The 26,102-nt window shown below is 34.0% G+C and overlaps 2 protein-coding genes across 2 annotated transcripts in view; both read left to right on the top strand.

Annotated features, from left to right (window-relative positions):
* Positions 1–26,102, top strand: part of LOC139497841 (uncharacterized) — a 267,237-nt gene that overhangs the window by 208,024 nt on the left and 33,111 nt on the right. The window lies entirely within an intron of this gene.
* The window catches only part of LOC139499283 (uncharacterized), a 39,799-nt gene that overhangs the window by 12,508 nt on the left and 1,189 nt on the right, over positions 1–26,102 (top strand). The window lies entirely within an intron of this gene.

Raw genomic sequence — 26,102 nt, 5'->3', positions numbered from 1 at the left:
AAAGTGGACAAAAACTAAAAGCAAAACAAATTAATATATGAATTAGCATTATTAAGACGTAGATACGTCAGGTAATCAAGCATCATCATCATCATCTATATCTGCCAGGTGTGTATTGATGTTTTTACAATGGTCTGATGCTTGACATTGACACAGTTCAGTACAGGACAAATTCTGTTCAAAACACACACAACTTTTACTGCAAACTGATTTTCCTTTGCATGTGCAAACCAAATCTTGAAGGAAGTCAGATAACATTTGACCTTCAAACAAGACAGGTTCAAGACCACGCTTTCCTTCTTTTCAACCAAACTGTAGAGGCGATCCAATAGCAGGCTTGGCGATATGTGCAGTCATCCAGATTTTGGTTTGGAAAGAAGACCTAAGGACGTGCTGTTTAAAAGATGCTTCACAAGGAGGGAGTCGGACCAAGCTAGAATCTTTACATGTGGCTAATTTCACCCGGAAACTGTTCAGATTATTATGGCAGCGTTTGGACTTTCCCTTAGGATCATAAAGCCTAGTTACGAGTTTTCGACTGACGGCTACCGAATCTTCTATATCTAATAAAGATATCTGGGACAAGTCATTAAAATGAACAGGCGTTTCTTTTAGTGCCTTTAGCATGGATTTCTTGCCTATGCCAAATAAAGACGATGTAGTATCACATCCTGTAATAGCGTGTGCAGCTGGTAGGATTTTACACAAAACTGAATTTAACGACCCACACAGCTCATGAACAGGAATGTAACGCCGACAATCCTTAATGCTAGTGAACATTCCTGTTTGAAACCACAATTCAGATATATGAGTCATCTGTGGGAAATAATGTATTAAAAGTACTAGCACGTCCGTATCCGGAGACTTTACAATAATGCGACCGTTTACATCGTTTTCCCTGTACAGTTTGTCAGCATTCAAATCATGCAGAATAATACGTTTATCTGCCTCTTCTTGTGTACTTGACAATTCACTGCAATCTGATATACCTTTGGGACTTATTATTTTCACTATTTCTGGATTGGGAAATGATCCAGCAAGGTACAGTTTTTGTCCATCCACTAGACAACTATTTTCTTTCATATATTGCAAAGTGAATTCACCAAGAAACTTTATAAGTGACTGCTTGTTTTCACCTGAACTAAGAATTTTTTCCCAGTCTGGAATGATTCTTCCTTCGATTACTTGAAACACTTTTGGATTGAAAATGACTTTGATCGACGTTCCCGTTCAGAGCTTTTAATTGAATTTTGAATGTCATATCTATCAAAAATGTCAGCAACCACTGAAACATATTGAAAGCAAGCAACCTGATTGCGGAAAAAATCTAAAGCCAATTCACCAAATGTTTTAAACCTTTTTGCATTGATAGATTGCAATAATGCCATGTCATCTCTTATATGGGTGGTTCGGGATATATCGAATATTGGACCGAAGGATTTGACAGACTACTACATCCTGTTCCAGTATGTGAGCTAAATCTGCCTTGCAAGTCTTGCGCATTGTACCATCGTCATGGAACATGGATGTTGGGATTGAGCCAATTGGATAGGACATAACTTTTTCAACTGTTACATCCTCTCGACAATTTGCCAAAGCCAATGCACGCCTAAAAACTAACTCTGGGTTGATATGCACATTAACTGTGTCACCAGAACGACACTTTAGGTTAGTTTTTTTCGTCATATCCTCGAAAGACTTTAGTTTAGATATTGATATCGGGTTATAGAAACTTCGAGACTGCCCATTCGACAAAGAACCATCAACAAAGGATTTAACGTTAACCCTTTGTGTGCCCTCATTAATAGAATTCAATAAAGAATCTTGAACTTCTTTAGATGCGTGCATCCCAGTTGAAATGTTTATGAGAGGAACTGGATGTAAGGTAACATCAAAAGGATCTGTCATTTTGTTGATGATATGATCTATCAAATCACTAACCTGTGGGTTATCTCGTGTCATTGCTGCTGGTTTCATGTCCTCGTGAGATAAATCCCTCTCTATGGACAAACCAGCTCTATCGCGCATTTCTGAACCGAAATGACCGAGAACATGTCTCGTTAATGTCCATCTAATCAAAGCAGATTTTTTGCGGGTTAATCCAACAATCCCCCCATGCCCTTTAGAGTCTTTTATAATGGTTTTTTTCGGTGGCCATGTCACTCCAAATGCCGTTAAAAGTTTTTTTGGTGAATTGCAAATTCACCAGAATCAAATGCTGATTGAACTTTATGGGGGATATCAAGCATATCAAGAATATAAACCGGGGTCCATCTGGAGTAATTTGTTCTGTTGGTTATGAAGAAGTATGACAGCATATCAGTAGTAGTATGTAAATGCAATGACAACAAACCTTCCCGTTCTGCACGAATGTTTTGGAGCATTACTTCAACCGCGTTCAGGAACATATCCCAGTACTTAAATGTCGGGGACTCGAGATATCCCAGTTCCTGAATCTAACTGTTAATGGTAATACATGGGTGGTATACAGAATCGTTAACTTGTTAAGTACATCTTTGTAAGCTTCCGATTCATCTGAAAACTTTGCTTGACATTTGGACAGCATCACCCATACATCCTTTGGTATTGCATCAATACCATTATTTTCCTCACACCATTTGAAAAACGAAGCAAACCATAACGATCGTAATGCTTCATATACGAGTGTTAAACCTCGAACTGATCGGTTAAACTGTTTCCCTAAGAGCATCTGGTCAACAGTGCATCCGGCATCAACACCAGAATCAACCATAAGATCCCGAAGACCTCCATCTGCCCACAATTTGCCAATACAAGCTATAAAACAAGAAAGTGTGTGAAATCAACCAAGCCTCAAAATATGGGATTGAAAAACTTCCGGCATTGACCATTTCACTTGCTGTGATACTGCGTAATGTTGCTGATCAAACGTCTGTATTGCAAAGTCCTGTCCTACTTCTTTTGACATGTCCATACATTTCTTTATTGTTGTATAAACGGTTGACATATCGCTTGGCTTCGAGTCAACAACTGGTGCATATGTAAAAAGTGTCCGACAAGGAAGTGATTCTGAGACTAGGCCATTAAACCCAGTCCAGAAGGGGATTGCTTGTTTAATTTGTTCTGGAAGTTCCATTGGAAATTTAATTACTTCTCTGAACAGAAGTCGCAGCAAAACCCAAACGGAGTCTAAAGAAGCTTCACATCTTTCTGAACAAGATTAAAATTGAGAATGGAAATGGGGAACGTGTCAAAGAGACAACAACCCGACCAAATAAAAAACAACAGCAGAGGGACACCAACAGGTCTTCAATGTAGCGAGAAATTCCCGCAACCGGAGGCGTCCTTCAGCTGGCCCCTAAACAAATATATACTAGTCCAGTGATAATGAACGCCATACAGAAAGATTGTATATCACTATATGCATTCTCACGACGGGGAGGCTCAGGACGCTCTTTTGGCTTGTTGAATGGTACACAGTTTATCAAAGACATTGTCTGCTCGTCGACTGGTAGAGATTTTTCCTGTCCTCGTTTAACTTTTACCTGTTCAGCATGTACAGCGCTTGAATCTGTCATTTCAGTCTGCAGTAGGAAAACAGCTCTAGCCATATAATGGAAAGTATCCTTGCCATCCACCGTTTCCGTGTTTATGTCAATGTTATCTGATCCTTCCTGCATAAGACAACCATTGGAAGACAGCGGTACAATACCGTTTGGAACATACACGCCATTTTTGATCCTATCAATTTCATGACTTGATAGGTAACGCCTAACCTCATCATACGAACTGCAAAACCCATGAGCATTTAATGTTTCAACTAATTGTTTTGATCCAAATTCGTGATACAATTGTAATGCAAGACCAATTTGAAATGGAGTGATAACATTAGTACTCATTGAAACTGTGCTTTCTGTAAGCGACATACATTTTCGCATTTTTTTCTACGGAAGTATGATTTTGGTTTGAAACGGCCAGAAAAGACTTTTCATTTATCAACCAACAAATAAATTTGGTCAGGTTTGGGGGCATTGATTGAATTGACAACGGCAGAGAACATTCGGAAGGTGTTGGGTAATAATCATTGTTTAGATCAAGGCTATGTATATCACGCCTTAAAATATTGGCAGCGGTGTGTAAAATCTGTTCTTCACTTGTTGTATTTTTGGAACTTCCAATTTCCAAATCTAACTGTGCTATTTTGAGTTCGGATTTTAGCTGACTTGCAGCTTTGATTGCGTCACCGATAGATATAGAGCTGCTGAACATGATATTTGATTTACCCTGGCCTTGTTGTGGTTGTATGACAATTGTTTCGCCGTAATAACTCATTAACCTATTTTGCAATTTATATGTGGTGTATTTGTCGGCATAGTCCTGTGGAAGCAAGAAACGAAATTTCTCAAGCAAGTTGGACATCATAAAAGCCTTATGCTTAACCATCAGGTCTGAATTAATTTCTGATACCAACTTCACAAATGCAGTATCGTGGTCAGAAGATTCTGCTTTTAATTTTTAGGGTGTTTTCAGTAGATATTTAGTTATACAGGCCGAATGATAAAGGGCATTTTCAGTAAAATTTTCATGTAAAACCGTTGACTCAATTTTATGATCCGAATTAATTCTAGCTGCCTCAAGTATATTCTTAATTTTGTCTTCTGATTCCACTTTGTGCAATTTAGCATCTTTTTTGTAAGTTTTGTTCTTACAAAAAATACAGGAATACCACTCTGATCGAGTTGTGATTCTAGATGTGCTTGCAGCAGGTGAAAAAATGCAAGCACCACCTATATTCTCCTCCGTTTCCATAAAATCTTGTTTATAACAAAATAGATTCTGCTTACTGGTGTAAGATTTACAACAAGATCTATGGTATTTAACATCAATATTTTCCGAACAAAAATGATTAATAGAAGACAACTCTTCTACAATCTTCCAATAGATCTCATCTTTCCGTAGTTTAGTAGCTTCAATAAAACTAACTTTGCCCTTGTCAGTGAAAATATATAATTTTTCCGGGCTTTTAATCTGACAAATTATGCATTCCTGCCAATCTAAGGAAGACTTCCCTCTCTTTGCACTTGTTGGGGTAAGTTTTAAAGGACTACCGAACTGTGACATTATCCGGGAAATTTTCTTAACAGATCCGGAATAATTTTTAAGCGATTACTTACCACAATGTAAACAATGATAAAAAATCAATATATAACCACTCTGGGTATTAAAAATAACAAAAAAACAATGAAATCAACAACAAAGCAAATATAAAACTAGTGTAAAGACAAATATAAACCCTAAAACTGATATTAATCAAACATTTTCAATGTGAAATGCTAATCGACATTTGGCTTGTACAGTGATAGAACTGAACGGAGTGAGGATTAAACAAAAATAAACGTCCCGGACCGTAATTCCGGAATTAAATAAATGTGTAACAGACTGAGGTGTTCTATTCAAATTAAAAATTTCTTGTTAATCGAATAAGAAATGTTACAAACGAAAGTTGTTTTGTATAAAGTAAATATCGAAGTGTATATTTATGCCAAATAAACACAAATGAAGTGTTTTATAATTATCCTGTTATTAACGAAAACCGGTGAAAATCGTGTTAATCACAACTACTGAAGTAAAACGGTTTTTAAAATGTTAATGGTAAATATTTTTAAAACAATTATTGACTATTTTTATCGTCAGTGATATATTCTTACATTATCAATTTAAAAAATAGCCGTAATATTGTGATTCGTAATAATAATTAACATTTTAGTGTATCAGTGATTTTTTTTAAAAACACTACATAACGCTCTAAAAAGCCATTTTTACGGAAATTCGACCATACGATTTTCTTACGGCATGTTTAAAATATAAGTTTAACATGTATTCTTTCATTTAAAAAAAAACTCAGGTGTGTGTTCTTTGGGTGCATTAAACTCCGTACCTAAGCGTCTTTTCAAATTTCGCCGCTGCACTATTGGGTATTACATCTATGGTTGTATGATCATGTCTTTAATATTGGGCTTTGAAAATAAATAATGTTTAATTAAAAAAAAATCATGTTGTGTTGTTCATGTTGTTACTCATATTTTGGCTTGGGGCATGTGACATAATTTGTGATATGTGAGTTTTGCATTTTCCAAAATTGCGTTCTAACATTTTTCATCAATATGATCATATACAAGTTGAACTGTGCACAAACAATTCTTGGAACTTAAATTTTAAATGGAATTGTAAATATACTTAAGTGGAATTCAAATTGCCAAAAAAGACTAAGTTTTGAAAAGAAACCCATATCTTTAAAGTCTTGAAATATCCCAGTAATTCCTGTTATTAATCTAAAGTCCTAAGAGTTCTTGAAAAATCAGGATAAACTTGTGTTCATCAAATATTGTAAGTCCTGAAATATCCCTGAAATTCCTGAAACAAATTTAAAGTCTTAGAAATTCCTGAAATATCAGGACAACAGATTTCAGGACTTCATGGGACTTCCTGGGACACTTGAAAATTCAGGATTTACAAAATTACCAGTGCTGGGATTTTTCAGGATATCCCAGGATTTCCTGGGATATCCTGAAAGACAAGATTTTTTCAGGACACCATTTTGCAGGGGCGAGTGAATGTTAAGTGTTTTTCCTCTATCGCTGTGTTCCTGTAAGCAACAGGTCAACTATATTGTGTTTATGGAGTGATTGTCATACCTGTCAACCTGTGACGATGAATTGAAGAATGAATTTCAGTATTTAGGGGACATTTTTCTTATAATATAAATCAAAGTCCTCAAAACATGTTCTCTTGGTTAGGTAATTTATTACTTTTATTGCACTTTTAGAAGCTTTTGATACATTTGTTTTACACGTAGTACCTTGTGTCTTTTTGATGTATTAAAACCTCATTTATCAACAATGAGATTGAATTTTGAAATGTATAGTAATGAAGAAACAGACTCTTGGTCTATATTGGATGAACCAGACTAATTTATCTTTTCCTCTACAAATTAGAATATATATAGTAAAATAAAGTAAGACTTAAAAGTTTCAACTTTTTTTTTTATAATTGTATTAAGGTGTAATACCACCAAATCATGGTACGTCACATCGGGTTGTAAGGAGCTGAACTTCCTGTTCATGAAAGAATTACGAATTTGCTGGTATTTTAAATGAAAATCACTTAGGAAATCAATCTTCAGGCTAAGAAATCCAGATGAAAACGGGTCATTTACGGATTTCCACGTTATTCAATAACCCGGTCACACCCGCAGAATACGGGTCAGTTAAAAGGTATGGATTGTAAGGTTTACAAGTCTGTCTGGCAGGTTTCATCTGACTTTGATCTCATTTTCATGGTCTATTAGTTAGTATTATGTTTTGATGGTTAAGTCCTTAGATACAATAAGCAATATTTTAACTATAGTTGGTGTATAAAGATATGATAGGGAATAGCGTAACATAAACTTTTGGCTCAGTAGGTGGTCAATTGTCCTTGGCTGGAATTTGACGATTCAGCTGGTTTATCTCACAAACAGTAAAAGGGAAAGTGCCATAGTTTGTTGGACAAAAACCGAAAATTTGACCCCTTAAAAAATCATGAAATTACCTCCCAGCATCTTTCTTCATCTTGCAAAAAACAGTGTGTTCTTAAACAGCAATTTTACAAAGTGTACATAAACAAAGAAAAATACAAAAATATTATCTGATGACTTAAACCATATATTCTTCTTCAAATTGTCTCTTTGGTCACTATAATCCAAATAATTATGATGTCTTGAAATGTTATTTTGATACTTTGCTTAAACAACTCATCATAAATATTTGGACTTAGGTGGAGCAAATGGCTTTGTTTGCAATTTTGCAAATGGGCTACATTTTATTCTGTTTTGAAATGCATTTACATGATTTTATATCCATAAATGGCAGTTAACATTTTATGAACCAAGAACAAAATTTGGGCAACTAATTTTCTCTGTCCATGCTCTCGTACAAGTAATGTATCATGGTCACTTGCCTAAAAGGCAAGTTGTTAAAAATGTCAATTTCGAACCTTCTCCTGGTATATCAACTTTCAACTTTAACTAAGTATAAATCTTAAAATTTAGATGATTAGATCTATTTAAGGCTGACCAACAATGTTTGATATGCAGTTGTATTAGAATAAGCACATCTCATATTCATGGAGATCATTTGGCCTTTGTCTCCTCAGTCATGGTCTGTTAACTTTGAAAAGTATGCATATAGTTTACATGTTAAACTTTGTGATTAGGTCAGTTTAAGATGAACCACAAATAAGTCAAAGATATTAGAGTTATAATAGATATTCGGTTCCTGATACAGAGTGCTGTATTGGTAAGGCTCAGAACATTCAGAAACTTCTGTTCTTTATTCTAATATATGATCAAACATGAGAGTTCCATGAAATAACAACTCTCCGTATCAGAACACAGTTATTTCATAGTGCATTTTTTTTAGAACAAAACATGTAAATTAAAACAATCATGTTTTATCAATAAAAAAGTACAGTGTAGTGTACCACTTTTAGGTTAACTACAACCAAGCTTTAAAAATACTGTTTAACCTCTGACTGTCAATCTGTCAGTCCATATTTCCGTCCCATGAATATTTTTCGTCTCATTTTTCTCAGGAACTACATTATACAAGAATTTTTGAAATTTCTTTTCAAGGTTTAAATGAGTCAGTTATACCGTGCAATGTATTTTCAGATTAATCACTGAACAAATTTCTGTTAACCAAACACTTTCATAATTTTACACATGGGTCATCTTCCATTAGTATTTTCGTTGCTTTTTTCCAAACACTTACATCTTACATCATTTGACACATGGGTTGTCCTCAGTCCGTCCGACCGTCCCATTAATATTTTCGTCGCTTTTTTCTCAGGAATTACATCACACGGATTTCTGAAATTTGGTTTCAGGGTTTACATATAAGTCAGCTATTCTGTGTGATGCGTTTTCAGGATTATCACTCAACAACTTCCTGTTTACCGAACACTTAGAATTAAGTTATATTGATAGAAACTACTTGTAATTTACAGTAATAGATCATAGAAAGTTACATAACTATCAGTTCATATTAGTTTAAAGACCATAGCCCTAGTTGAAATTGAGTGATTGCTCTTAAATAAGTATTGTTATAGATATAAGAAGATGTTGTATGAGTGAAAATGTGACAACTCTCCTTCCATGTCACAGTTTGTAAAAGTAAACCATTATAGTGTATTTTGGCAACACTTTAGTAGAAAGAGCGAAACTGTAAACAGAAAAAATTCTCGGTCATATAAATTCAGAAAGAGATATTTTTAGTCATGAATTATATTCTGGTCTATGATGTTAAATGGTGTCCACTGTTGACGATGCATATAAATTCAAGTGAGCCGTACAGGTTATTTAGAGCCTCTATATATCTTTTTTAATTCGGTTGTTGAAAGTTTATCAAGTCTATAATCCTTTAACTACATTTCACATAATAAAATTGTTTCCATTTACTCGGCCTGTGAGCTTATGTTTCTTTTACAAAAAAAATCTCCTCTGAAACTTCTGGGTCAAATGAAATCAAACTTGGCCTCAATCATCCTCAGGGTGTGTAGTTTGAAAATATCCGATTACCCTGCGCATCTTGCAAGATGGCGGTCATGGCTAATTGTTCATCAACGGTACCAGGATTATAATTTATTACGCCAGCCGCGCGTTTTTTCTACATAAGACTCATCAGTGACGCTCATATTAAAATATTTATAAAGCCAAACAAGTACAAAGTTGAAGAGCATTGAGAATCCAAAATTCCAAAAAGTTGTGCCAAATACGGCTAAGGTAATCTATGCCTGGGATAAGAAAATCCATATTTTTTCGAAAAATTCAAAGTTTTTTAAACAGGAAATTTATAAAAATGACCACATTATTGATATTCATGTGAACACCGAAGTGTTGACTACTGGGCTGGTGATACCCTCGAGGACGGAAATCTAAAATAGAACATAGGGGTAAAATGCAGTGTTTGGCTTATTTCACTGAAACTAAAGCTTTGAAAGCAAATCGGACATGTAAAAAATGTTCATCAGGTAAAGATCTTCTGAACTGAAATTTTAAGACGCATCAGACAACCTTTTGTTGGGTTGCTGTCTTAGAATTGGTAATGTCATCAATGGCAAATTTTACGATTTTTTCCCCATTTTTATACGCCTGTTTACGGGACTTTTTATTGTATACCGTTATCCGTCTGTCTGTCCATCTGTCTTCAACATGTCGGATATTAACTCAAAAACACTTTAACCAATTTGCATAAAACTTTGATGAATTGTTCATATCCATTGACATGAGCTCCCTTTAGTTTGGGTTTTTTTTCATTTAAAAAAAGATGGATTTTTTTCTAGTTTTCAGACAATAACTCAAGAATGCTTTCACCAACTTGCAAGAAATGTTGGTGAATTATTTATATCTATTGACATGAGCTCCCTTTCAAGTTTTAGACATTTTAGATTTGATGTTTTCGAGTTACAGGGTTTTATTCATAAAATAGGGGGGATGTTCCAGTTTTGGGACAATAACTAAAAAATGCTTTCATCTGAGTTTCGGGGTTTTATTCATTACAAAGGGGTGATTTCCCAGTATTTGGACATTATCACTGTAAAATGCTGTCAGTAATTCTCATTAAACTTTAATGTATATTTACAATATCTATTGATGTAAGCTCCCTTTTGATTGTCATAAATTTCTAATATGACATTGAGAAGTAATTGAACTTTTTTCTCTGAAAATGCGAGGGGCATATAATATGCGTTCATAGAACACCTATTTATTGCCAATATGATATTTAAAGAGACACCTTTTTCTGTTAAGCCTCATTATGATAGACAAATAAATACTCTAAATCACATAAATGATCAGCAAGGCAAGATCTAGACAAATAAACACTCTAAATCACATAAATGATCAGCAAGGCAAGATCTAGACAAATAAACTCTAAATCACATAAATGATCAGCTAGGCAAGATCTAGACAAATAAACTCTCTCAATCACAAAAATGATCAGCAAGGCAAGATCTAGACAAATAAACTCTCTAAATCAAAAAAATGATCAGCAAGGCAAGATCTAGACAAATTAACACTCTTAATCACATAAATAATCAGCAAGGCAAGATCTAGACAAATAAGCACTCTAAATCACAACAATGATCAGCAAGGCAAGATCTAGACAAATTAACACTCTTAATCACATAAATAATCAGCAAGGCAAGATCTAGACAAATAAACTCTCTAAATCACATAAATGTTCAGCAAAGCAAGATCTGGACAAATAAATACTCTAAATCACATAAATAATCAGCAAGGCAATATCTAGACAAATAAACTCTCTAAATCATAAACATGATCTGCAAGCCAAGATCTAGACAAATAAACTCTCTAAATCATAAACATAATCAGCAAGGCAAGATCTAGACAAATACACTCTAAATCACATAAATGATCAGCAAGGCAAGATTTAGACAAATAAACTCTCTAAATCACAAAAATGATCAGCAAGGCAAGATCTAGACAAATAAACACTCTAAATCACAACAATGATCAGCAAACCAAGACCTAGACAAATAAACTCTCTAAATCACAAATGATCAGCAAGGCAAAATCTAGACAAATAAACTCTCTAAATCACAAAAATGATCAGTAAGGCAAGATCTAGACAAATAAACACTCTAAATCACATAAATGATCAGCAAGGCAAGATCTAGACAAATAAACTCTCTAAATCACATACATTGTCAGCAAGGCAAGATCTAGACAAATAAACTCTCTAAATCACATAAATGATCAGCAAGGCAAGATCTAGACAAATAAACTCTCTAAATCACAACAATGATCAGCAAACCAAGACCTAGACAAATAAACTCTCTAAATCACAAATGATCAGCAAGGCAAGATCTAGACAAATAAACTCTCTAAATCACAAAAATGATCAGCAAGGCAAGATCTAGACAAATAAACACTCTAAATCACATAAATGATCAGCAAGGCAAGATCTAGAAAAATAAACACTCTAAATCACAAAAAAGATCAGCAAGGCAAGTGTGGCACAATCAATAAGTTAATAAGTGATACTTGTCAATTAGAATTTATTGCTTAATTTACAAGTTTCAAAGAGCGATTTAAATAATTCAAATAAATGTTTTTCACTAAGACACTGGCCGAGATATGACGAATTCTGTGTGTTCGAATTGTGTCCTTGTCGTCCATTGAGAGATCTTATATAGTCCAGTGGTTCATACACACGGTCCATAGCTGTAGGCCGGTTACGTAGTCGTCTGGTTTTCGAGTAATATTAATCTGTGGTTAATTGTCAAACATGCAATTAACCCCTGACGGATACATGTTATTTCATAGTAACCTTGGTCATTTATTGGCTTCAGGCTATATATGTCTATAATATGCACACGGATTGTTATTAATGTCTAAAGGTTTTATATTCGTTTCGGATTTGTCGTATTAATAACTTCCTGATGATTAATGAATGGTACACAAAACAGATCGTTATTAAATGTCCAAAGCGTACATGATTGTCATTGAATTGTTTATTTCCTTTTTAATAAATTTCCTAATTAATACTCCTTGATAATTAATTAATGTTACCAATTGTGTAACATTATTCCTTCCCTCGCAATAAGAACGAAAGTTCGGAAAATACGATAATCCTTCTTCATTTATGCTATTGTAAATCCAGTAGTTCCATTGTTAAGTTTTTTGGTAACCATCACCACATATATAGTTCATAAAATTCGGCAAGTCCAACATCTGAATATATTTACACATAGTTCATTTGAAAATAGTTCGATATACATAGTTCATGTTTTATTTCCAACACCCTCATAATAAGTTGTTCCTCAATACTGATTAGGAACGCAAATGTTTATACAATTCTATTTACACAGTTCATAAAGTCATTTTGAAAATTATTTACACGGTTCGTCTTCCGCTAGTTGATTCGGTCGTCTACGTTGTATGGTTTACAATCCAGTCCTTTTACGAAGTAGTCGACGTATCTAGCTCTGGGTACATCTTTCTCAAAAGACTGGTCGCATCGGTCTTCGGTCTTGTATCGTCTTTGAGTAATGGTGCAGAGGGAAGCTTCTCTCTGGAATCAGGTACATCTGTCCCAACCATTTGCGTTGTCACCATTTGGTACCCATCGTTCGTGGCATTAGAACCCGAACTCACACCTTTCTTTTTGGCTAACCAAGATTTGTTTCTAAAAAACTTACAGTACAAAAATATAGCTATTCCAATAAATATCGCACCCAAACCCATGGATAACCCTACTCCCCAATTTGGAAATTCGAAATCATCTTCAATTTCCCTTAAATTTCTAAGTTTTTCAATCAAAGCGTTCATAGGAATTTGTTTAATCGCCTTTAGTTCTCTTGGTAGTTCAAGCTTTGTAAAATTTGGTAAAGCAGCATGAAAGGGTTCCCATAAACTTGTATTCAGTACTTGAAAGGTATTTAAGAACCTATCGAACGTTTGTTCTGTTAAAAATGTACTTTCCATTTGATAAGTAGGTAATAAGGTCAAATGATCACTCGTAGCGGTACAAGTTCGCTTTAGGTTAATTATAGTGGTAGGAGGGTTAATTATCTGATCCGTCAACATGTTTGTATTGTCATCACATCTAATAGTGATTCTAAATTCATTAATGGTAGTAACTGCCCATATACTATCGGTCAAATAAGTTGCCATAGGCAAAATTGTGTTTGGTCGTACCTTCACTGTACATCTCGTTTTCCAATTTTCTTTATTGGCAAATAAGGCTATGATACATAATCTACTTAAATTAACTGGATAAACTGGACTTTTAATTTCACAAAAATTAATTAAAGGATTGGAACACTTGTCAATTTCATTGGCATTTAGCAGCATATATTTAGTTTTTTCTTGGTTTGAGGCAATAACTTCTGCTTCTAATTCATACTGAGCAACCATATTATTTGAGTCAGATTGTTTATCAGTTATCTTAGTAGGAACAGGTAAGTTGTGAATTTTGTAAATGTCATAAGTTTCTCTTATATCTAGTAATGGTAACGTAATGATAATGATTATTTTGTTTTCGTCCAAAACTGTACTACAGGTTAAAAATTTGTAAAAATTCCAAATATCTTTAACTTCGTCACAAGGTATTTTTAATGTCGCCGGTAGTCGTCGTTTTATGTCAGTCAATAGTACTCTTAAATTACCGGGTGAGATAAGACTAGATGACATGTGTCCTAAGGACAACATGTCTAATTGTAATTGCAAATGGTTTAAATAACATATTTTATAAGTTTTAGAAATTCTTAAATGATTTGCATCCTACATACTACCTATAAAGCCAATTGATACCTACATAATACCTATTAAAGCCCTCACTAAGTTTTGTACATGTTCCTTAGATACTAATTTTGTTTCATTAGCCCCAATATCAATAGGTTTCTGATTATTTTTTATTTTAACACTATTCACAGACATGTTATCTTCAATGTCATAATTTTCAGATGTTACCGACGAAGAATGAGTGCTAGACATGTTATCATCAATGTCAGAGACTTCATAATCCGAAGGCGAATTTCCTACTTTTTCTTTAATGACTTGATCATCATTTTCTATTTGACTATCTTGTTCTGAAAAATTTTTCTTCCCCCTTAATTTTTTAGATAATTCCATTAATGGTATATCATCTTCTTCATCAGAATTTTCCCTTTCTTTTTTATATCTTTTTGCAATTTGATTTAACGGAGTGTCTGAATCTATGCTTTCATCATCAGAGGAGTCTTCCGATTGTGACTCCATAGGAACTACATACGCGGCTTTACGTAATGTCCTACCTTGATTGTTGTTAGGAATTTCCCAATCTAACTTAGCCAAACGAATTTGTTCAGCATGAGCCTTTGTGGTTGTCCCATCTAACTGATTTTTTAAAATAAAACTAACAGGTGAAGTTTGTTCTATAATCCTATAGTACGGAGTCCATTTTTTTGAAAGTTTGCTTGCCCTTCTATGATTTTTATAAAAAACTGGGTTTCCTACCTCAAACTTTATATCTTTGCTATTTTTGTTTGCGTACTTAGCTTGTTTCTGCTTAGATTTTTTCATAGTTTTATGGACCAGCATAAATGATTTATGTTGTTGTTGTAAGGCAATTTTATGATATTCCTCCCCATTGTATTTTCTCCTAGGCTGTAAAATGTTATCTAAGGGTAAAACTGGATCCCTGTTATATAATGCATAAAAAGGTGAAAGTTGGGTGGACTCATTGATATTGAATCTAATTGCTGCTAAAGCTTGGTTCAAGTATAAATCCCAAGTTGTGGAATGATCGTCTATTAATTTTGACAAAACATCATGTAATGTTCTATGAAATCTTTCTATTTTAGCATTACCCTGAGGGTGATAGAATGAAGTTTTAATATGCTTTATATTAAGTTCTTTACAAACTTCTTCCATAGCCTTAGAACAGTTTTCCCCTCCGTTATCACTTGTTAGAATTTGAATCCCATAATGCCTTGAAGTAATTTCTTCAATCAAAAGATGTGCGACATTGTCAGTGCTTTTTGTTGCGACACTAAAAACTTCTGGCCACCCTGAGTATAAATCGATAAATCCTATAATGTACCTGTTACCTGACATGGTAGTTGGATACGGTCCACTCAAATCTACCCCTACATGACAAAAAGGATAAGGCGGAATTTTTGTTTCCTGAATTGGCGCTCTAACTTTTTGTAAATTGCGTGATTGACAAGGTACACATGTAGTGACATAATTATACAGTTCCTTAAACATGTTTGGCCAAAAATATTTTTGACGAATGGAATCAAATGTTTTATCAATGCCCATGTGCCCATTTTTATCATGATACTGTTCTACAACTGCTTGTTTTATATGCGAAGGTATGTACAACCTTATAATAGGATCATTATCTACATTTGAGATGTAATAAAGAATGTCATCTATTATGATGTACTTGTTTTGAACTGCCTCGGGTACCTTATCGCCTACAAGTTGTTCTTTTAACTCGCGTAATGTTTTGTCTTTCATTTGTTCAATTGACATATCAAATTCTTCAAACTGAAAATTTTCTTTTTCTGGAATATCTTCAACTAATTTGTCATTATTTGCGTAATCAGTAAAATGAAATCTATTTGAATTAATCACATTAATTTCGTAAGTATTGTCACTAATATCCGGATAAGGATCTGGATTTTCGTTTGGTTTTTCATCTGAAGGTAATCTAGACATGAAATCTGCACACACGTTTTGGGGCCCTGGAATATACTGAATCTTACAGTTATAACCCGTTATGTTCAAAGCCCATAGTTGAATTTTCTTATTTTGCATGGGGGATTCTAAAATGTATTTCAAAGGTTTGTGATCTGTCTTTATCACAAATTCAGCATTATACAAATAATGATTCAATTTTTGTAACGCATAATGAATAGCAAATGCTTCTTTTTCAATGGTTGACCAACGTGTCTGCGTATCACTCAATTTATGAGATAGGAAATAAATTGGTCTTTCCACTTCCTTTTCACCCTTGATTGGATTTTCTTGTAATTGCGTTAAACAAGCCCCTACACAACTATCGCTAGCGTCCGTGTACAGCACATAGGGTTTATTCAAATCTGGGTATGCCAATAATGGTACTTTCACTAGTTCATCCCTTAACTTTTCAAAAGCTACCTGACAAGTTGTGGTCCAATTAAAAACCTTGTTTTTCCTAGTTAAAGCAACTATAGGCTCTGCAATTTTTGAAAATGAAGGTACAAATCTGCGATAATAGCTCAAGCAACCTATTAATCCTCTTACTTCCCTTACATTCGAGGGAGCTTTCATGCCTTGAATTGCCTTGACCTTTTCAGGGTCTGGTTTTAATCCATCTTTACTTATTATAAAGCCTAAATAGTTGGTTTCATTTTGCAAAAAATTACATTTTTTCAATTTTAATTTAAGTTTGTGCTGTCGTAATCTATCAAAAACTTGTTGAATGTGGCCTAAATGTTCTTCCTCTGTTTCGGAAAATATCAAAATATCATCTATATAAGCAGTTGAAAAATGCTCTAACCCTTGTAATACTTCTGTAACTAGTTCACTAAATAAACTGGGCCCTGAGGCGAGACCAAATGGTAATACATTGAACTCAAATAATCCTTTGTGACATACAAAAGCAGTCTTTTCCTTATCTGACTCTTTGACCTTGACCTGATAATAACCTGACTTTAAATCTAGCGAAGTCATTACTTTGGCTTTACCTACCGAAGCAAGCAAGTCATCAATCAATGGTAACGGAAATGAATAAATTTTACTAATTGCGTTTAGTCTGCGATAGTCAACGCACATCCTTGAAGTTTTATCCTTTTTTGAAACAATAATGATAGGCGCAGCCCAAGCCGACCTAGACTTCCTAATAATCTTAGCCTCTAGTAGTTCCTCAATTGTCCTATCTATTATTTCTCTCTGATTGAGTGGGGCCCTATAAGGTTTTAATCTAATAGGTGGGTTATTCCCTGTATCGATAGTCATTTGTACTGTATCAGTGCACCCCAAATCTTTATCTGAAGTTGCGAAAACATCTTCATTGTCCCTTATCATTCTAAGTATATCCTTTTTAAATTCTTGCGGTACACTTATTTCAGACTCATCTAACTTTTTGAGCCCCGAATTTCCTTGAGATTGATTCACATTGACTAAATTTATTTCTGCTAAATGAGAAGCCTTACCTACTACACAACCTCTTCTTAACCTAATTGATTTGTTTGTGTTATTTACAATCATCAAAGGAAACTTCCTATTTTTATTAAAATTAACCACCGTATTACTTATCATTAAGCCTGGTTCTGTACTAACATACCCTGAAGCTACAGGTGAGATTTCCAACAATTTAGTACTTCCAAAACTTGGATTGTTCTTAAGGCCTACGGGACAAACATTAATTGATTGTGGTTTTAATACGGCATTTACGGTTAATCTTACTACTGAAGCCACATTAATATCTTCTTCTAATGGAACATAATTTTTTTGAATTCTCAAACATCCTAAATCAAAATATAACCTAACTCCATTTTGCACTAACCAATCTTTTCCTAAAATAACATTTCTGTTCATGTCTCTAACAACATAAAATAATTGAGTAACTTTTGTACTACCTATTTTAAAAGTAAGGTTTGCACAACCTTCTACATGTAAAGACCCCCCATTTACGGACTGTAAATTAGCCGTTTTCTTTAATAATTTTGGTTTATCCCTCAAAGTTTCAAAAATTCTTTTGTGTATCAAAGAAACACTAGCGCCTGAATCTACAAGAGCTCTATATCTTTGATTTTGAATTTTAATTAAAGTTGAATTTGGAGCCCCTGCAACATTTATAGAATAAGTAGGTAATTTCTTTTCAATTTTACTCTTATCACCGGCTTCAACGAGACAAGAGCGATTTAGTTTTCCTGATATACACCCCAGTTTTCGACCATGTTAACAGTCCTAGGTTTTCTATTTGGGCAATTTGGCCTAATATGTCCCCGTTGATTACACTGATAACAAACTATCTCATTATTCCTTCCCGAATTCCCTTGATATTGTTGCGTTTCAACTGCATTTACTTGTCTATAGTTTCCCCTAGAACGACAATCTCGTGCTAAATGTCCTACCCTACCACAAGAATAACAATTAAATTCCCGGTTTCTACCCGAATTTCCGTGATGTGTTTGCATTTCTACGGCATTAACTTGTCTCAAATTTCCCCCAGAACGACAATCACGTGATACATGACCTATTTTACCACAAGAATAACAACGTTTTGCGTTACGATAATGGTCAATTTCCATTGGTTCATGAGAGTTTAAAGGTTCAGTCCGTCTTGGTCTTGTTAATGTCATTGGTCGTATCGTTTTATACCTTGGTTCGTCTACCCTTTCCGTTCTTAAAGTAAATCTTTTTCTCAAATTTTGTTCAGTCATTGCACTTTTAACTGCCAAAGAAAAAGTAGCTGGGTTTTCTCTCATTAATTTCATTTTTAAATACGAATGAGCTAAACCATCTATAAAAATGCCTACGAGTTCCCTTTCTATAGCTTCGTTATGTCCATCTACATCTGAATATGCCTCATTTGCCAAATTCAATAAATTTTCTGCATAAATTTGAACAGATTCGTCCCCTTTTTGTTTTAATTGTCTCAAAAGTGTCGACGCATGTTGAGGGTCAGTAATTTCCCCAAACCTTGAAGTTAATTCTTTTTTTAATTGTTCCCAAGTGGTGTCCTGATGGTCTCTTAAATACCTTTGTATGTAATCTGAACAAGCCCCTTTACATGTTTGAAAAGCTATTTCCTTAATTCGATCCCTATCATTAAAAAGTAAAGCATATTTTTCAATTGACTTAATCCAGGCTTTAAAATCTTTCGTACTACCTTCAAAAGGCGTTATTCCTTGAACTACATTTTGAGAACAAATGGCTGATTTTAACCCTTTAATTTCCGTGGCTACATCGCCTTGAATCGTAACTACCTCTCGTAACCCATGTAATTCGTTAGCGACAGAATTGAAAGCTAATTCTACTTTTTGTGCTGACATAGAAGTATCTTGGCTATCCATCAAAAAAGAATGAAAGCTATGGTAATTGCAACTTACGTGGTTCCTTTGGATCGTATAGTGGTTAGTCCTGATAAATCCGTGGTCTGAACGGCACCAATTTGACTGATGTGGCACAATCAATAAGTTAATAAGTGATACTTGTCAATTAGAATTTATTGCTTAATTTACAAGTTTCAAAGAGCGATTTAAATAATTCAAATAAATGTTTTTCACTAAGACACTGGCCGAGATATGACGAATTCTGTGTGTTCGAATTGTGTCCTTGTCGTCCATTGAGAGATCTTATATAGTCCAGTGGTTCATACACACGGTCCATAGCTGTAGGCCGGTTACGTAGTCGTCTGGTTTTCGAGTAATATTAATCTGTGGTTAATTGTCAAACATGCAATTAACCCCTGACGGATACATGTTATTTCATAGTAACCTTGGTCATTTATTGGCTTCAGGCTATATATGTCTATAATATGCACACGGATTGTTATTAATGTCTAAAGGTTATATATTCGTTTCGGATTTGTCGTATTAATAACTTCCTGATGATTAATGAATGGTACACAAAACAGATCGTTATTAAATGTCCAAAGCGTACATGATTGTCATTGAATTGTTTATTTCCTTTTAATAAATTTCCTAATTAATACTCCTTGATAATTAATTAATGTTACCAATTGTGTAACACAAGATGTATTAATAAGTCCAATAACCTAACAGACTAAAAGATCAGAAATACATGATCAACAAAATAGAGATTTTTGGCATGGTACTATTCTTGTCTACAATGTTGGAAGAGTTTCCTTTGTTTAATATGCTCATAGACCAAGGTGAGCGACACAGTCTCTTGAGAGCCTCTAGTCCAGTTATCCTCTTCTCTAGTTTAAATTACTGCACACCATTTTATTATTTTTCATTATTTGGGTATCTATCTAGTTAAGATATATGTCTGCTTGCCAACCAAGTTGCGCGTGACATGGCTACAAAAGAACATTATTTGGAAAACTGCTTTTAAAATAGAAACTTGACTTTGGCTCTAATGTTCAGAATATTGAGCCTTCGACTGTTTTCTGCTTTTTGTTCGGATTGTAATCCCTATGACACATTACCAATTTGAATTCTCAATTTTATCTATCTATTGTTAATAACTGTCGACTGCTAACTTATAGAAGTTATTACCCATAAAATATGAATTGTACTATTTTTACTAGTTTTGCCAATTTACATGATTAACTTTAAAATATAATAGATAGAAAGAAACCTAAAACAGCAACATGATCAGCAATGCAAGTTTTAAAAATAATTAAACAGTGTTGAAATCTTAGTGGACTTCTTATTAGAGTCGGCGTAATTAAGTGTAATGTCAATTTTTACCATTTTTGCGGTTTTGCCTCGACATATCCTAAAATCAACAATAAATATATTGAATCTTTAATAGAAAATAATTAGAAAGACAAAATCTACAAATACGTCAACATGACCAAAATAGTTTACGACTATTTATCTAAAGATATTGCCCTTAAATGATAATTTGTTTGCACATTTTTTTGTCTGTTTTTCTGAAAACAGTAAAAAAAAAAACATACACTTTCGACCAGCAAGTAAAAATCTGCAAATAAGCTAGAATGGCCTTTCTGTCGACTTGTTAATCAAGTTATTGTCCTTTAACATACATATGTAATGATAGCTTTAAACATAGTTTTGTCCATTATCTTAAAAATTCTAACATATAATATAAATAGAAATTTAAAAAAAGAAAAAAAGTTCAGCAGGATACAATCCACACGTTTGTCAAAATGATTTAAATTATCATCTAATTATTCATAGAGATATTCCCCATTAATGACGATGTTTAATAAACAACGGCCATTGATGAAGACCATGCCAGGTGGGGGAAACTAGTATAAGGCATTAGGCATGACAATATGTATGATCCTTATCAAAAATTGCAAAAAACACAGCAGCTTGTAAAAGTTGTTTCCATAAATGATCAAATGTGTTTCCCGCATTTTAAGCAGTTGTTTGCTGCTATTGTGAAATAAAGGGAAATAGATATAAAACCTATTAGCCTGTTTTGGAGAAGTTGTCCATAAATTTCCGTTCATCCCAATGTATAAAGGTTCACTATAGCGTTTATAGAAACAATTGATTTGAGTGTCTGGCGTCAGAAATTTTTTTACGTCACATAAATTTGTCGTTCAATGTGCATACAATTAATTATAAAATTTACATAGGCAACGTTAGCTTTAGGGTTAAAAAATCAAAAGTATGTAAAAATAAATTTCAGAGATAGACCGAGATTGAAAATAGTCCAAAAGTTATTTATAGAATTTATAATTATATAAGAATCCATAAATAGTAAATTCCACTACGTGATTGAATGATTATGACGTTTATGGTTCAACGTATTTTGTAATTCATAATAGAAATATATCATAATGACATAAACTAGAACAATATCATACTTACGGGATCTTCTGAAGTACAGAGTCACGTTATAAGAACCACAGAAATACAAAAAAGTTGCACATACAAAGCACGACACTAAAAGTTGAAAGATATACTGACGAGATGTACAAGAGCCACGCCAAACGGATATCACATAAAACCATTCGACAGTAAAAGTAACATCAATAATAGAACAAAGACAAATGAAAGAACTATAACACGTTGTTAAGATGATAAACAACATCAGTACGCAGAATCTATACATCAAGACCATCGTGTATTATTTGTGAAGTTGATACGGAATATTTATCAACAAGGTCTTGGTACCTTCCGATGAACTTTTTTTAGAAAAAGGACGAGACGTTCTTTGACATACCCCTGCTTCATTAACTTTCTTAATAACTCAGACACTGATGACTTTTTACAAAGTCTGAGTAGGAGCTGCAAGCTCTTGAATATCGAATAAGTTGGGAAATATATATCCCATATGCAGGTGAAGTTGGTATATTGCTACTAAGGTGGGGGAAATTTATAATTTCAAAATTAAAATCGTCTCGTTTGTCATAGATTCTGGTACTGAGATGACTGTGTAAGTCAAATTCGAGATATAAGTCTAAAAATGAGGCAGAGGAAGCCGTGTCTGTTGTTTCTTTAATCTCTAGTTCTGGGGAATATATTAATGGAACCCAATCAGAAAAGTTCGGATTGTTTATGGAAAGAACATCATCAATATATCTGAAAGTGAAATTAAATAAATCTGGCTTCTTTGATCTTCTTGTTTTTGACAAGTGTCTGGAGGAACTCTGATTCATAAGAAAATTAGAAGAGGTCGGCAAGAAGAGGCGCACAGTTTGTTCCCATAGGAATGCCGACGATTTGTTGGAAAAGTCTACCTCCAAACTCAACAAATATGTTGTCGATAGGAAACTCCAGCATACTGACCACTTGTTCTTCCGTGTAGCATGTTTTACCTTTTTGTTTGTCACTATTAAGGAAATATGCCTTATGAAATCCCAAAGTAATAAATTTATAGCGTATGCTACCATTTTTATGTTGAAAGGCATTGTGGATTATTTCTTTAAGGCAATTTTATCAATTTCACATGGGGAATGGTGGTATACTGGGTTGAAAAATCGAAAGTTTTGATAGAACTAATTTCAAAAGTTCTTTAGAATTTTTAAGAATCCACATATGGTTAATACCACTACGCGAGTAAACAGTTTCACAATATTTCTGAAGACCCTCTTTAACTGCGGACAGAATTTTAGTCAATCTAATGGACAATTCTTTAGTCATGTTAGTGGAACATGAAGATGAACCAGCAATATACCGTTGTTTGTACGGAATTTTATGAAGCTTTGGTATCCAATACAAACAAGGTAAGTCCTCCGATTTGGTGTTCAATGTAATGTTCATTGAAGCCATGAAGGACTTATGATTTGCTAAAATCTCATCCTTGTCAAATGATATGTCTTTGTATGTGGGATTACCTGATTGCTCCTTTATACCCAATTCTTTTACAAGACATTCGTAGTAATACGATTTGCATACAAAGACAATATTATTTTAAGCTTTGTCGGCAGGAACAACAACATACTTATCATGAAGAGATGATAGACATTTCATGGCCTCTTTGTCTCTGAAAACAGACTTTGGTCGATCGTTCACACAGTTTTTCAACTTGTGAATGCGACGTTTTATCAGAGACCTGATAGTTTTAACCCATTCTGACAAAGTGTCCAGGTCAATTTCTTCTCGCTTAGCCCATGCTCTGGCGTAGTCCTCAACGGAATTCATAATTATTTTGAAGTTATGGTTCCAATTGATGTGTTGGGGTTCTCTAAACTTAGGACCATGAGAAATCACCTTTCAGAGATTTTCAAGTTGAATTATGTTTAGATCCCCAGTTATAACATGACCAGAGGGGCTGTAATTATAAGGCGAGTGGGAACAGTCACATGTCGGAGGTTTTTTTATGTATTGTTCTAAGTCAAGGTCCTGCAATGCTTGTTTATAGTTAAATATTTTAGGTGCAATGGTTTTGGTGTAACTGTAGGATACAATAGGAACAGACTGATTTTGAAAATAAATAGGAATTTTAGATGTTACCTCCTTGTGATGTAGAACGTTGCAGATATTGATTGCATCAATTCCTCTATTGGCAAAATCAACAGGAAGGAATTTCCTCTTTTCCTCATGTAAAGGTTCCGATCTTACTGGTTTGAAAAGACGGAAAAGAGCTACATCACATATAATACTGACTAGTCTGTATATTGCAGAAAATGTATTGGTGCCTCCTTTGTCAAGTGCATAGTCTCTCAAACGTTTTAGAAAGTAACTGGCAGTGAAAAGAGAATAGTTCTTATGTAATGTAACCCTAGTGGATGATGAAGATGTGAAAGAAGGTCATCAAAGCTCCCAGAGAGTGATCTAGATTTGGAAGACTTTTTTACATTAGGCCGATGGTAATGTTTTTGCCCATGACTACGTTGTAGTCGTATGGTAGTATTAAATAAACTCATTACATTACCATCACTGCAGGCAGGACTTGACAAATTTCCTACTCCTTCAATATTATCATTGAAAGCATATGGCATTGCAGTCCCTAACTCCCTTATCCAGAAATTTTCTCTATCTTTGCGGAAAGGAGTACTTAGTACAGGGCTATTTGTGTGGTGATAAATTTTCTCAATGATGCGTACTTTCATAGATAAAGAAGGATTATGGTCCGGTTGATTAAAATGGTTATAAAGAACCCTAAATTGGGGATCTTTATTATCAGACCGGTGTTGATTCATTCTTTTACGCAAAGTTTGACGAGTTTCACCAACATAAAGTAGTCCACACAAAGTACATTCGATTCCGTACACGACATTGTCCGTGGAACAGTCCAGAGGCTCGAAAGATTTAGTATAATATGTTTTAGATGTTTTAAATTACTAGTAAAATCAGGAGTCGTGATTAACATATCACATGTCTTACACGTGCTCCTTTTTCCTTTTTTGTCGAGCCTTCGACTTTAGTCGTAAAAGCGAGACTAAGCGATCCTACATTCCGTCGTCGTCGGTGTCGTCGGCGGCGTCAACAAATATTCACTCTGTGGTTAAAGTTTTTGAAATTTTAATAACTTTCTTAAACTATACTGGATTTCTACCAAACTTGGACAGAAGCTTGTTTATGATCAAAAGATAGTATCCAGAAGTAAATTTTGTAAAAAATAAAATTCCATTTTTTCCATATTTTACTTATAAATAGACTTAGTTTTTTCTGCGGGGAAACATAACATTCACTCTGTGGTTAAAGTTTTATAAAATTTTAATTACTTTCTTAAACTATCCTGAGTGTGTACCAAACTTGGACAGAAGCTTATTTATGATCATAAAATAGTATCCAGAAGTAAATTTTGTAAAAAGATAACTCCATTTTTCTGTATTTTATTTTTAAATGTACTTAAATTTCCTTTAAGTTAATTACATTACATACAGTTTGCAGTTAAAGTTTTTAAAACATTCATTAGATTTATTACCTATCCTAGATTTTTACCAAACTTAGACAGAAGCTTCTTACAATCATAAGATGGTATCAAGAGGAAAATTTTTATTGATTTTTTTCCTCATTTTTGTTGAGCCCGCGATTTACAGCAAAAGTAGGCGAGACACTTGGTTCGGCGGAACCCTTGCAAATTTTTATTTTTACAAGAAGAAATGATAGGTGTTGATTCACTTGTAGCAGGTGTCTTTAAACAGTTGAAAATATTAACGCAACAAGGCTTTAATTTATGAAAGGTATCTGAATTTTTGAAATATACTACTTTTGGGACAAATTAAATCAAAATTATAGAAAATTCATCGGCTCTAACTCAAAATATGGACAATTTTATGTTCCATTGGTCTTGAAATCTTTTGACAGCTTCAGAAATGCTTATTTTTAACCTTTTTCAGCTGGACCAAATCACTACTTTACTTTAAAATTCATGAATTAAATTTGTTCACAGTGTAATTTTATCCCACTACTTGCTATTTGAGGCATAAAATATGAAGAAATAAATTTGGAAGGGGTATAAAAATGATTGG

This window comes from Mytilus edulis, chromosome 12 (genome assembly GCF_963676685.1).
Source record: "Mytilus edulis chromosome 12, xbMytEdul2.2, whole genome shotgun sequence".
NCBI classification, from domain to species: domain Eukaryota; kingdom Metazoa; phylum Mollusca; class Bivalvia; order Mytilida; family Mytilidae; genus Mytilus; species Mytilus edulis.
Note: the sequence above shows the minus strand (reverse complement) of the source record. Positions and strands in the feature narration are given on the sequence as shown.